This window comes from Amblyomma mixtum, chromosome 7 (genome assembly GCF_055824585.1).
Source record: "Amblyomma mixtum isolate Tamu chromosome 7, ASM5582458v1, whole genome shotgun sequence".
Classification (NCBI taxonomy): domain Eukaryota; kingdom Metazoa; phylum Arthropoda; class Arachnida; order Ixodida; family Ixodidae; genus Amblyomma; species Amblyomma mixtum.
The window spans coordinates 52246409-52259196 of record NC_143018.1 but is presented as its reverse complement, the minus strand read 5'-3'; positions in this window follow the sequence as shown (position 1 = coordinate 52259196).

Here is a 12788-nt window from a genome sequence, read left to right as displayed (position 1 = left end):
AGGTCATTAGCGATATAGAACGCATAAACTGGGAATGTGCAGCTTTTTTTCGAAAATCGACAATGACGACATGATCGCAATTGTCGAAGGGGCAAGTATAATATATATTCCTTCTAATTATTTTAGAGGGAATGACTCATGAATAAAGCTGTAAAAGCTGGGCCGTCGCTGAAGCCTTGACATTGGATTTAAATAAATAAAATAAATATTGCTGCGACTGAGATTCAAACCTGCGCCGGCAGCAGATCAGCTTCACTGGCCACTGCACAAGAGCACCATGCTATCGCCGTACCCCATCACGCCTCGTGTTAAGCTGTAACACACTCTCGCGCTGTGCACTGCACATCGTCGTCTTTATCAACGTCCATCTGTGGTGCGCAACGATCACTGCAGCTTAGCCTTTGTCTTATGGTCCACAGAAATGCCACCGACCCAGGAAAGCACATCCATGAGCTCATCAGGCTGAACAAATTCTTTCTCATGTTTAGTCGGTTTAAGCACGTTAAAATCCTATCATTTCTTTTTATTCTCACTATCCCTCCTCAGCGCACTTCTTCCCATCATTGTATCTTGAGATAAAAAAATGTATATATAATGAAATGTCGCATAAAAGCAGATAAAGCAACTTTCATGAAAGGCGTTGCTTGCTATGTGCAATAAGAGGGTCGCAATCTCTATTAAGAAGAAGACCCTCTCTATTTTTCGAGTGGTTCAGAATTCAGGTCGTGTACGATACCTAAACCTGATCTGTTGTTTGGGTTTTGGTCATTTCATCCATCGCCATTCTTCATCCAAATTTATCGTACAAAGCATGAAGCCGGACGTTCTGCACGACCTCCATCGTGCTTCGCAGTACGTGTAATCGCGTCAACATAATCAACTTCCTGAACGCTTTCATCCAAACACCGCCATCCAAACTCCGCCAACCGCTGCTCTCCCCACTTCCCGACCGTGCATATATATATGAGCCAGCAGGCATCTACGCCCCCTAGGTGCATTCTCTTTCTCTCTAATATCTTCCAAGTTCATCTCCTCAGAGTTCATATCCTCCCACTCTTCCGCAATTTCAGACACTGTTCTTCCAGGAACTTATAGGGCAGTTCTCTCCTGCTTCTTCTATATTCTCCCCAAAACCCCGTCGCTCGTGCACCCCACCGCGCACCCCGCACACTCCCCACGTTTCACACATCGACGAAATTGAGGGAGGGGGGGGGGGAGTTAGTTATCTCCCCTACACTTGTAACTTGCGAAAAGCAAAAAAGAAACCCAAAAATCCACTATCTCGCGGTATCATTTCAACTCCTCACCTCATTACGCCGAAGCCTATGCATTCTAGAAATATACTGGTTCGCTTTGCCTATAATTTAAGCCCATCTCTGCGTTTCTTATTTGTATGCTTCCTTCTCGCTGTTTCCCTCTCTTCTTGCTCATGCAGACTTCCATGTGTTTATTACTCCTTTATTTCGCTCTGGTGTAATAATGGTAGATACGGTTGCTGAGCTGGTTGGGAGCTACGTTGTTGAGGAAGTGTGTGCGGCAGAAATGTGTGGAAGCAAGCTCAGACTGGCACGAAACGATTGCAGAAGGGTAAAAATGATAGGTGTAAAGTTAAGAGACCGGAAGTGGACAGAGTGGATGAGGGAACAAACGCGGGTTAATAATATCCTAATCAAAAGAAACAGGAAGAAAGTGGTTGGGCAGGGCATGAAATGCGAGGACAAGGTAACCGCTGGTCCTTAAGCGTAACGGAGTGGATTCGGAGAGAAGGCAAGCGTAGTAGAAGGCGGCAGAAAGTTGGGCGAGTGGATTAAATTACGTAGCTTGCATGGATACGTTGGCGCGGCCGAAAAAGTAGAGGGTTAATTGGAGAGACCTGGAAGCGGTTTTTGCCCTACAGTGAGCGTAGTTAGGATCATGATGATGATGATTTTGCAGTAGCTGATCGGGAAATAAAAGCTAGGTTGCGAGCCCAGTGGAGAAGGGGGTGGGACAGATCGGTCTAATTAAGATGAATTGGCTACTACCGTTTACCGGCAAGACCTTCACTGTGACTGGGTATGCTTTCCCCTTCTCAGTTCGTAAAGAAGGGAAGAAAGAAAAGAACTTGGTGAGAAATCACTTCGAGGTTTGATGTGTATGTTGACTGCAGTTAACGCTTAAAGCATAAAAACTTCTGGCGAGTTAAACTGCCATGAAAATAGATATTGACGTGCACACAGTAGGTCGCAGGTGTGTAATTTGCAAATTCCTCAGGACCTTTGATAAGCGCATATGTCATACAAATTGCGTTTCGCGCTACAGCACAAAAATCGCGTGTTGCCCAATTCTATGCGGCTATAAAACATCTTATTAATATTACGTTAATAATTCCACGCTTAAATATTCCATAAAAATATTTTTCCCGTGATCGAGGTTCGGTGCCGCAGTGAAGTTTGGCCTCTTGAAGTGCTAGATCGCAAGCTTAAAACGCCCAGCAGAGCACGATTACATTCTTGCGGATCAACATTAGGTTAAGTGTGTGTTCTGGCTTTCTTTCGACGGCGACTGAACAATGATTACGTTCCAATGTAAGTTGGCTTCAACTTCACTGAAATGTGACGTAAAAAGCCATTCACATAAGATGCCACCTTTTACGTTCGCCGCAATTGTCCCGTTTTACCGGACAAAATTTTCAACGAAGCTTTAAAGCAATGAGATTCTTAGTGACGCACGGTCTGTACGTCGAACGAGATGTTATTATTTATTTATTTATTTGTGACGCTGAGTGTGTCGCGAGGCATAAAACGTGGTGTTAGTGACTAACGGTAGAATATGTTACAAAAAGCATGAAGCCCGGTTGCGTGTAAAAAGTCACATAAGCTTCGGGCGTAAATGTTTTTCGTTATCCACACGTGCAAAGTAGAGTCATTGTTGGCAGACAGGCCTGCCTCTTGAAGAACTTGAGCGCGCACCAGTGAAGTTCCGGGACATGTCCACAGTAGGTGGTGGACATTGGTGTCGGAAGCGGGTGCTTCGCAGTGAGGGCATTTTTGCGGCGCATGAATCTTGGCACTTTGCCACTGGTTGCGAACTGCAGGCGCAAGGGCCACTCCGACACGCAGCCGCCTCAGAGAGACCTCCTCAACCCGTGATAGGTTGGGGGGAAGGGTGTAGGTACACGGGGGGGAATAAGAGCACGTGTACGCTACCTGAGGGAGGCTGAAGATGTTAGATGTGTCAGAAGTGGATCTGGTGGCAAAGAGGCTGGTGGAGTTTGTGGAATGTCAGTGGCACGAGATGTCATGTCAGGTGCGATGCTGTGGACATCTGTGCGAGCTTGTGCCCAGTGAATGAGTATAGGCACCGGGTAAGATTTACAAGCAGCATGTATGGCCTGGGAAACCCGAAGGGTACCGCGGACTTTCTTTAGATGCTTCACGGCTTCTTGTGAATGGGTACATAGGTGCACCTGGTTATAAGGAGGGTCGTCAGGTAAGGCCGCGATGGCATTTAATATCGCTTGCAGCTCCAAAGAAAGAGGTGATGAAGTGTCAGTAGAGTAGGTTTGTCGGCCGTAGAGTTGAGGGTGTGTCGGGCTTATAAAAGTAGTTGATCCTTCTGTTGGGGTTATGGCAACATCTGTGTAAAGAATGCAGCTGTCATGTTGTGTAGAAAAAGTTTGTGGTAACGGCGGTGAGAGGAACTCCGACTTCTTGTGACGAGCAGGCTTGTTTGATGTAATGTGACAGTAGCCCCATGGAGATGGTTGAGGCGCGAACATCGGACGAAGAGAAACTTTCCGTGCTCTATTGGCTTGTCTCTGGGTAATTAAATCTTGCAGTGTGTTGAGCTGCGCATACTCCTGCAGCAGACAAATAGGAGTTGCTCGGGGTAGGCCAGTAATGACTCGCATGGCTTCGTGGCTGAGTGCTACAAGTGTGCACCAGTGTCGTTTAGTAAGTTGTTGGAACTGAGCCTGGTATAGGAGCCGAGGTTGAAAGACAGTACGAACAAGTAGACGAGCTGTATCAGAACGGGGACCTCCAGAGCGATTGGCTATCCTGCGGATGAGGCCAAGTGTGTTTATAGCACTCTTGCGCATAGCTGACAACCAAGTCGTGCCTTTGCCTGAAGCATGAACGTGCAGGCCTAAAACGTTGGTATGTTCCACCTAAGGAAGTGGGGCACTGTCAATAGTGAGCACGAACGGTGTGGCTTTGAAAGTACGGCGGCCAGCTTTATTGCCCACATAGACATAGCAGGATTTGGAGAGGTTGAGAGAGAGGCCAGTGTCGGCAAGAAAGTTGTGGAGGATATTGAGAGCATTTTGCAGGGAGTCTTGCTGCACCTGAGCTGAGCGATTTGTGGACCAGAGAGTGATATCGTCTGCATATGCTAAAACCTGAACATTAGGAAGGGTGGAGAGACTGTGTATCAGAGGAATGAATGCGATATTAAATAGAACTGGGGCGAAAACTGAGCCCTGCGGTACACCCCGATTAGAAATGAAGCGGCCTGTGGGCTTACCATTGACGCGGATAGCAAATGTTCGTTGCGAAAGAAAGGCATGAATTGCTCGACAAAGCTACAAGGGCATGCCAAGTGATGCCATTGTGTTGAGAATGGCTGCGTGGAGAATGTTGTCGTAGGCTTTCGTGATGTCTGTTGCCAGGACTGTGCGAACGAGACGGCTGTGAGGTGAGCGACGTATAACGTCGTTGGCAAAGCGGTCAAGACCATCCTCAGCTCCGTATTTTGGTCGGAAACCAATTTGAGCAGACGAATGTTTCTGATGATGGTCGAGCCACCAAGAGATTCGAGTGGCAAGCAGTTTTTCATAGAGTTTACAAATAGTTGGGGTAAGAGAAATCGGTCGTAGGGCTCCAAGAGTTGTGGGTGGTTTTCCGGGCTTTGGTATCGGAACAACCACTGAATGTTTCCAATCGGATGGCATTTCACTGGATGTCCAGCTTTGGTTAAAAATTCTGAGAAGTGAAGTCAATGCTTCACCTTCCAGATTCCGGAATAAGGCATAAGGCACACCGTCATGACCAGGTGCAGTGTTAGGGCGGATGTCTTCAATGTCTTCGAGATGTCTTCGAGAACGAGATGTTCTCGAGAGCTTTTTCCCGTTGCCGCCACACATAAATATGCTTCAGCCGGAAACAGTTCATAGCCTTTAAAGCCACCGCGATAGCTCAGTGTTTATAGTGCTCGGCTGCTGACCCGAAGGACGCCGGTTCAAACCCTGCCACGGCTGTCGAATGTCAACATAGCTGGCACACTAGAGATCCGTGTACTGTGCGATGTCCGTGGAGCTATAAGAACCCCAGGTGGTCAAAATCATCCGGTGCCTTCCACTTTGACGTTCATCGAAGCATGAGTCACCTTGGGAGGTTAAACCCCGTACACCAAACCATTACAACCTCTTAGTCAGAGCTCTACGAACAGCGTATACCGTTGGCTGTATTGTTAGACTGCCTGGAATTCGTGTTGTTTCATTACATCACTTACTAATTGAAACAGGAGCACTTTAAATCACACGACAGAATTTACCGGAACACAGATGCGACCACACACTTCTGCTGAATGAGTGAGCAAGCAGCAAGGCTCAGCTTGAGAATAAAAAAACATACATATCATTAGTATTAACGAGGATTGGTATCAAATTTAGACCCAGTTAAAAGGCATTTCAATCTATTGCGATGTCAAAAGAGCCCTCGAAAGAAGTCTCTGAAGTTATTTCCAGAGCCAGCCGACAACCTTTCGAGACGAAATGGTCTCTAAATTTCTTTTTTCTCTTTTCTGCTTATGACACATGAACGAATGTCTTTTTCTCTCTCAGAGGCTGGAAAGCATCCGTGACGTCAGATGGCCACCCGAATATTCAGTTATTTTTTTCTTTCATTCCTTATTTGGCTCTACAATGTACGCTAAGTTCAAGGACGCAGCGAAACTGTTGCACCTTGTGTAAAACATTTTTAAGTGGATTCTATTAGCTGTTATTTTTTTAGGCAACTTTTACCGCAGTCATGTGCACTCATTGCGCGCTTCATTACTCCCAGTTGTGCTTAGAATATTTACGCTATTTGCTATTGCTCGATCTGGCTGACATGTCGGTGAGCAGCCTAATACTTTTCCACTAGCTCTAAAATGAAAGAAATTATTTTGTTTCATTCATGAGGGTGTTCGAAGTACGTCGAAGCCTTACTAAACATAACTTCGCCAGAAACGGGAACATGAGTGGCGCGAATAACGTATACTTTTCAGAAAAGGAAGAAGGAAAGAAGGAAGCGCTGTGTTCATGCATACTCTCCTCGCCTTCATTTCTTATCGCTCTCATCACTCTCGGAATACACCTATAGCTCCCAGATAATTCTAAACTCGAAAGAGGCTTCGCGGTTCGCCTATACTATAAGAAATGAATAACCGGGTTGGCCCTAAACGCGGGCTCCGGCGTCGCGCACTTCCGGCATGATGAATTATACGAAGGTACACCTTTTTGCCGAAAACAGAACGAAATAAACGGGACAAAAAACGAAATGCCGCCAATAACGCATAATGAGATAACACATAATTCGGCGGAATAATACACTTGGGCGTGGAGCGACGCTCCTGTTTATAAAGGGCGGATATGTTTGTGCACGTGCGAGCATGCCCCTGGAGCTTCGTCGCTCTGCCTACGACTTCCGCTTCCGTAGTCGCGCCCGCGGGAGACGGGAAGCAGGGAAAAAATATTGCCGTCATGGGGCGCCGTCACGGAGGAGGAGGGTGAAAAAGAAAAATAGAAACAAGCCAATCACCGACGAGGAAAAGCGCACGTGCGTCGCAAAGAAGACGCCGCCAACGACGCCCGTTTGGTGGCGGCTGCGTGCCGCTTTTCCATCGCTGTCACTGCCAGACTACCCAGAGTTTACGAATCGATCGGAAAGCTTCCGGCAGGAGAGAAGCGTGTGTGCAGAACGCCAGAGGAGCACTATGGGGAGCGAAGGAACAGGGAAATGGGGAAGTTTGCGGAAGATGTATGGGGAAAGTGGGGAAAAGGGGAAGCGTTGGTGGCGCAATGGGAGCAACGGGAGGGGGAAGTGGAAATGTCATGGGGAGCTAGGGAACGTGGGGAGAGAAGCAAGTGATGAGACGAGATATTTTTCCCGCAAGGTTGCAAAGCAGTAGGGATGCTCCGGAATGGAACTGTTGCGCCTCTCTTGGACAGGAGTTGGAAAACAGGGGGATAAAGAAAGAGGAACAACACAGCACGCGTTTTTAGTTACAGTGTTTACCGCAGTAGTAACTGGTCTCACTTTCACTCAATGCTCACGTAAAATGCCGGCCTTCTCAGCAACATTCGTAGGCGAGTCCAGTACTGCCACAATAGTCTGACGTGTTGGAACTGTAATCGAAATACAAGAAAACTGGGAATCTCGGCTATCATAGAGAAAACAAGGAGGGGCTGTTTGTGCAGGTTTACGATCTTTGTCTATCATATATACAAAACATAGAGAAGGGTCTTCAGCAGCTTTGTGTTCAGAAATTGATCCAAAAGTCCATTTGAATATTTCTCGACAGAATAATACCATTACAAAGCAAAACTGTTACTGACCGTTAAACAACGCGATGGACCGCTGCTTTTGGTAACCAAGCTCATTTTCTATTAAAACTGAAGGCACAGCGCACGAAAGACAGGACTAAGGTAGGGACAAACACAGCGCTGACTTGCGACTAAAATGCTTTATTGCTCGCACGGAATAAATAGGCGAAAAAGGAGCACAATCAGCAGATACAGCATCAGTGATGATTGTCAAGAAACACAACAACCAAAAGCACACAAACGCATCTTCCACTATCGTACTTAACTGCTAAGATATTCAATTTCTTTTTGTGTTAGCGTGACGGAAGGCTTGCTGACGCAATTGTCAAGACCACGGTGAATTAAAAGAGCTTCAACTATTTCCCGCGTACGTTGGTCCTTATGTTTATACACTATTGTAGTACGTTTGAAAAAAGGGGTGCATTTACAAGAAAGCCAATGTAGAGCCAAATTGCTTTTGGGGGGTGGTTTTAGGGAGCGTTTATGCTCACTTAAACGATCATTTAGGCAGCGCCCTGTCTGGCCAATATAACACCGCCGAACGGATAGCTCAATCTTATACACAACATTTTTACGGCACTGCACATATGGTGATTCGTGATTTTTTTCACATTCGGCAGGTGGAGGTCCTTCGCGGTTGACGGTCTTACACAAGCGCTGCAGCTTGTTAGGGGCAGAAAAGAAGACTCTGACCCCGGCTTTTCCAGAAATTCTTTTCAGGCTATGTGACACCTTGTGCACATAAGGTATCACCGCAAAGTTTCGGTTTTCTGCAACAAGGGAACTCGTTGGTTTGGTCCTGAATTCGGCAAGAATCTTCTCCGATACAGCGCGCAGGATGTGGTCTGGAAAGCCGGCCTTCTTCAGCCACATGATCTGGCATCTGAAGCTGGATTGCATTTGATGGGAACATGACCTGGAAATGGCATTTTTTAGGGCTGCTGTCACGACGCCTCGCTTCACTATTTTTGAATGAGAGGATGAGTATGATAAAATCCCTTTTTCTGCTCGGGGTGCGTAGCGCCAGCATGCCCCATCGTCGCACATCATTATCTGTAGGTCTAGAAAGCGAATTCCGTCATGATCCGGAACTTCCATCGTTAGTTGAAATGGTCTTAGATTAGACCTGAATAAAGTGAGGATATCACTGGCTTGCTTTGCAACGCTGTGGCCACTTCTTAATCGGAAAATCACCAGAAAGTCATCAACGTATCGGAACACACGTACCACTGAAGATCCCAGTAAGGCTTGGTGTAACTTTTGGTCCAAGGAAGCTAGTAGACAGTCACTGAGGAACGGAGCGAGGCCCGAGCCTATACAGACGCCCTCCTTCTCGATAAAGTAGCTGCCGTTGAACGACACGACCGTCAAGCGCAGAAGTTGACTATCTTAGCAGTTAAGTAAGATAGTGTAGGATGCGTTTGTGTGCTTTTGGTTGTTGTGTTTCTTGACAATCATCACTGATGCTGTATCTGCTGATTGTGCTCCTTTTTCGCCTATTTATTGCGTGCGAGCAATAAAGCATTTTAGTCGCAAGTCAGCGCTGTGTTTGTCCCTACCTTAGTCCTGTCTTTCGTGCGCTGTGCCTTCAGTTTTAACAATGTACCGACTAGCCCAAACAAATACCTTAGTGCAATTCATTTTCTATGTTTCTTGTCGCAGGTATTCGTTTTTAAGCGTCAGAACGCTTTCTTAATAGGTGATAACCATATTACTTTGTATAGGTATAACATTGTGGTGTATATAGTCACAATGCTGACGTCTTACGGTACAAATAACTTTCTGGCTTTCAGTCATGCGAGTGACTTAGCTCGAAAGAATGTAAGTATCATCTTCGTCGAATCTATCGATTTTCGATTTTCCCAACTCTCACAAAACCGCAGCTGTCATTGAAGAAGTCAAAACAACACCCCGTTTATAAATAGTTTTTGCGTTGCATTTATTTTCAGTCGCTTACTTGTGAAATCCTCGCTCAAACATTGAGGCAAAATATAAAGGTAATAAACTAGCAGACGAGACTTGGAAATCATCTTAGATTGGGTTACTGCGACTGCCGCATGGCACGATTAATTGGAGATAATGAGTGAGCACTTTACGTTGCACTGAACGATTATGGAGGTGGTAATGATAGTTGTGTTAAATGTTCCTGTTTAGTGGGCCAGATTGAGCACAAAATCTTCACAATCATTGCTGCTTAGAATAATGGTAGCGTGCGGGAGGTGCACGACAACGATTGGGGAGCAGAATCGGTAGCACGGAAGGAGAAAAGAAAGGAAAGTCATAACCTTTGTTGCTCCTCTTCCCTCTGGAGAACGATGGACGAACATGTTTGCTTTCCCTTGTTGTTTCTTTTGTCGTCTAGATGCGAACAATGACTGCCCAGCTGAGCGCAAAAGCATACTTCCCTTCGCACTGAGCTAATGTACCGCTCTTATTTTTTTACTTCTGATTTCAAACGTTCTTTCAAAGGCTAAAAGGTGGTGTTGAATCCGGCAGCAAGCATTTTTCACGATTAGTCAAATGAACACACAAAACCTACAATTCGTCAGCCGTGTACACTAGCGGCGCAAGCATGTATTCGTCCACAACGCCTTTACACAAGTGGGAGAGACGGACAGCTTGTTTTCCTGAAAAATCTCTCGTTCAATGGTAGTGACGTGCAGTGTAAATACACGGACTAAAATCGATACCAGTCACGTGATTGCTTACATCGCTTTTGTTTCGTTTTCTTAGCTTTACTCAGGCTTTCTACGTGACTTTACCCACCGCAGCTCTAAAAGTAACCTCAACGACGCCGATAACGGCGAACACATGACAATTCGATTTCTCTGTGCGAAAAGTAGATTACTGTATCATTCATATGCAACCTGTCATCTATTCATTAATGTCACTCTCTTTCTCATATGCAATGACGCGCGTTGGCGGACCCGTCTGTGTGTTTTGAAGTAGGAAACCGCGCACGTGGAGCAAGCTGTTTGCATATGCAGGTGGTCGCCTTTTTTCTTCCGCCCTTGTTATACCTCTTGTTCCGAGTGTGTCTGTATTCGACTCAATAGAGCTGGCCACGTGGGCGTCAATAGCGGAACGTGGCACGCTGCCTACACTCGTCACGTTGTGACGTCAACTTGGATTGTCTGGCTTCGCCGGAATTGGCCCAACTCTTCACTTCCTCATCATCAATTGTATGACGCCGCACAGTGCCTGTGAACCGTATTTGTCGCCTTTCTTTTATGAAGCTGGAATTTAGGCCTACATTCAAACCTATCATTCCTTGTAACCCTGCCTGCTCTTTCCTCATTCCTCATCGCGTTCTTCACGAGAAATGACGTAAAAGACGGTCGATAACAATGCAGGAGAGAAGGCTGCAAACCTGCTTTTACAGGTTCCTAACTCGCGAGCCTGACTTCAATACCCTAAGGGCTTCGGCACCCCGCACTAGCCACAGCCTTACGTGCTTTATGTTTTTCACAAGTATACATATCTGGCGTGACATCATGGATGCCAGCAAAGGTTCAAGTCTTCTTGTCAATTTCGAATCCTTAACAGTTATATTGTTACTCTTGGCCCACATTTCTCTCTGTTATTACAAAGATTGCTGAATGGGAAATGAGCTTTACTAAACATTTAAGCCTCTCTTTGTGCGAAGCCACTGTGGCGGCCGCAGCATATGCCCCTTCCAGCACTAACATGAGTGCGTATACTTCAAACTAACCAGCATCACATGAGTATAGACAGCTCATTCTTAACAAAACCCACTCGAGTCCGCTCCTGGTGCTCGTTATAGGTGACACCAACTTCAATAGCAGTATCTTCCGCCAGCGGGTCGAGGTGGTTGTCTACGGGGTAACCCACATGAAGGCAACGTTGTTTCCTCTAGATAAAGATATTAAATTCAGCCATCACTTTAACAGCTCCCAGCCTTTATGGCGGGAGGGAAGATTACACTGACAGGAAAGAAGTATACCACCGATAGCCCCTAATGGTGCGCTGATCAGCGGAGACAATCGCACTGATAGACCATAAGCTTCTAGAAAGCGGTATTTGTATTGACTTTTTTTTCTGTTCTCGACGGGACGCGTCACCGGTTGCCTCATTGCAAATAGCACTCTAACACGGCTTTAGGAGGTGTCGAAGTGGTTATGAGCCGTCTGCTTCGCACGACGCGATAAACGTTCGCTTAGCTAAGAGTTAAGACTCTAGACCAGCGAATGTAGTGAAGTATGTACCACTATAGTGATACCGAAGATTGCAAGCAGAAGACGGCCGAATATGCACGTGACCGGATAGACGCTAACACGGGCGTATGAGACACCCAATCACGCAGTCGCCTGTACAGCGTTAAAATTGGCCGGTCACTCCAGACCACTCGGCCGATTTTGTCGATCAGCTTCAGCTGATTAACCCGCTGAACCGGTAAGCTGAGATCTAATAATGTTTCGTAAATAACCGAACATTTTGAAGTATGACTGAGCAGACCAACAGCTTAATTTGCGTGCTATTCTACAGCCCGCTGCTGTAATCAAAATTCACTTTATAGTAACAGTGAACACCCGCAAAGGCTCTTCTTTCAGCTCTCCTAAAATCTCAGGTGCAATGATTATGCAGACCCAAATAGGGGTCAGTCTCTGCGACACCTTTCGTGTCAATGAATACTGGGCTGCCGTGGCCAACTTCAACAGAACGCGGCTTCGATCTCAATGTCTCTTCGTTCATGTAGCTCTGCGCACAGCTGTAGCATACCGATGCCGTCCACCTAAGCATTAGGGCGTCTCCATAGTTGGTGTCCTATTTTTTTCTATGTGCGGTGACGAAGCGTTTAATATTCCACTCAAACGTCCCGCTAAATCGTATTAGAGATGCCTGTCATCTTTACTCTCCCTTTCTATTATCATGAGCGTGTTCACAGCGCTTTGACGAGGGCGTTAAAAAATAATAGCTTCGTCGTTCATGCCTTTCCATTTATTTAGCTGAAATTTACAAAGTTCTCTTAATCGCGACGAGTACAGGCAGGTTAACCTGTGCTTAGTTATGAGAACCTTTAACGCATTGGTCGAAACACTAAAGTTCCTGCAGTTTAATCGGATTTGTCTGACAATTCTCGCATTCGAAGCCCTCGTATTTTTTAGTGCATGAAATAGTTAACTCATAACGAACTCATAACGGCTTCAGCTCAATAGACCCTATATATCGCTTCTTCCCCTCGTACGAAAATGGACTTGGA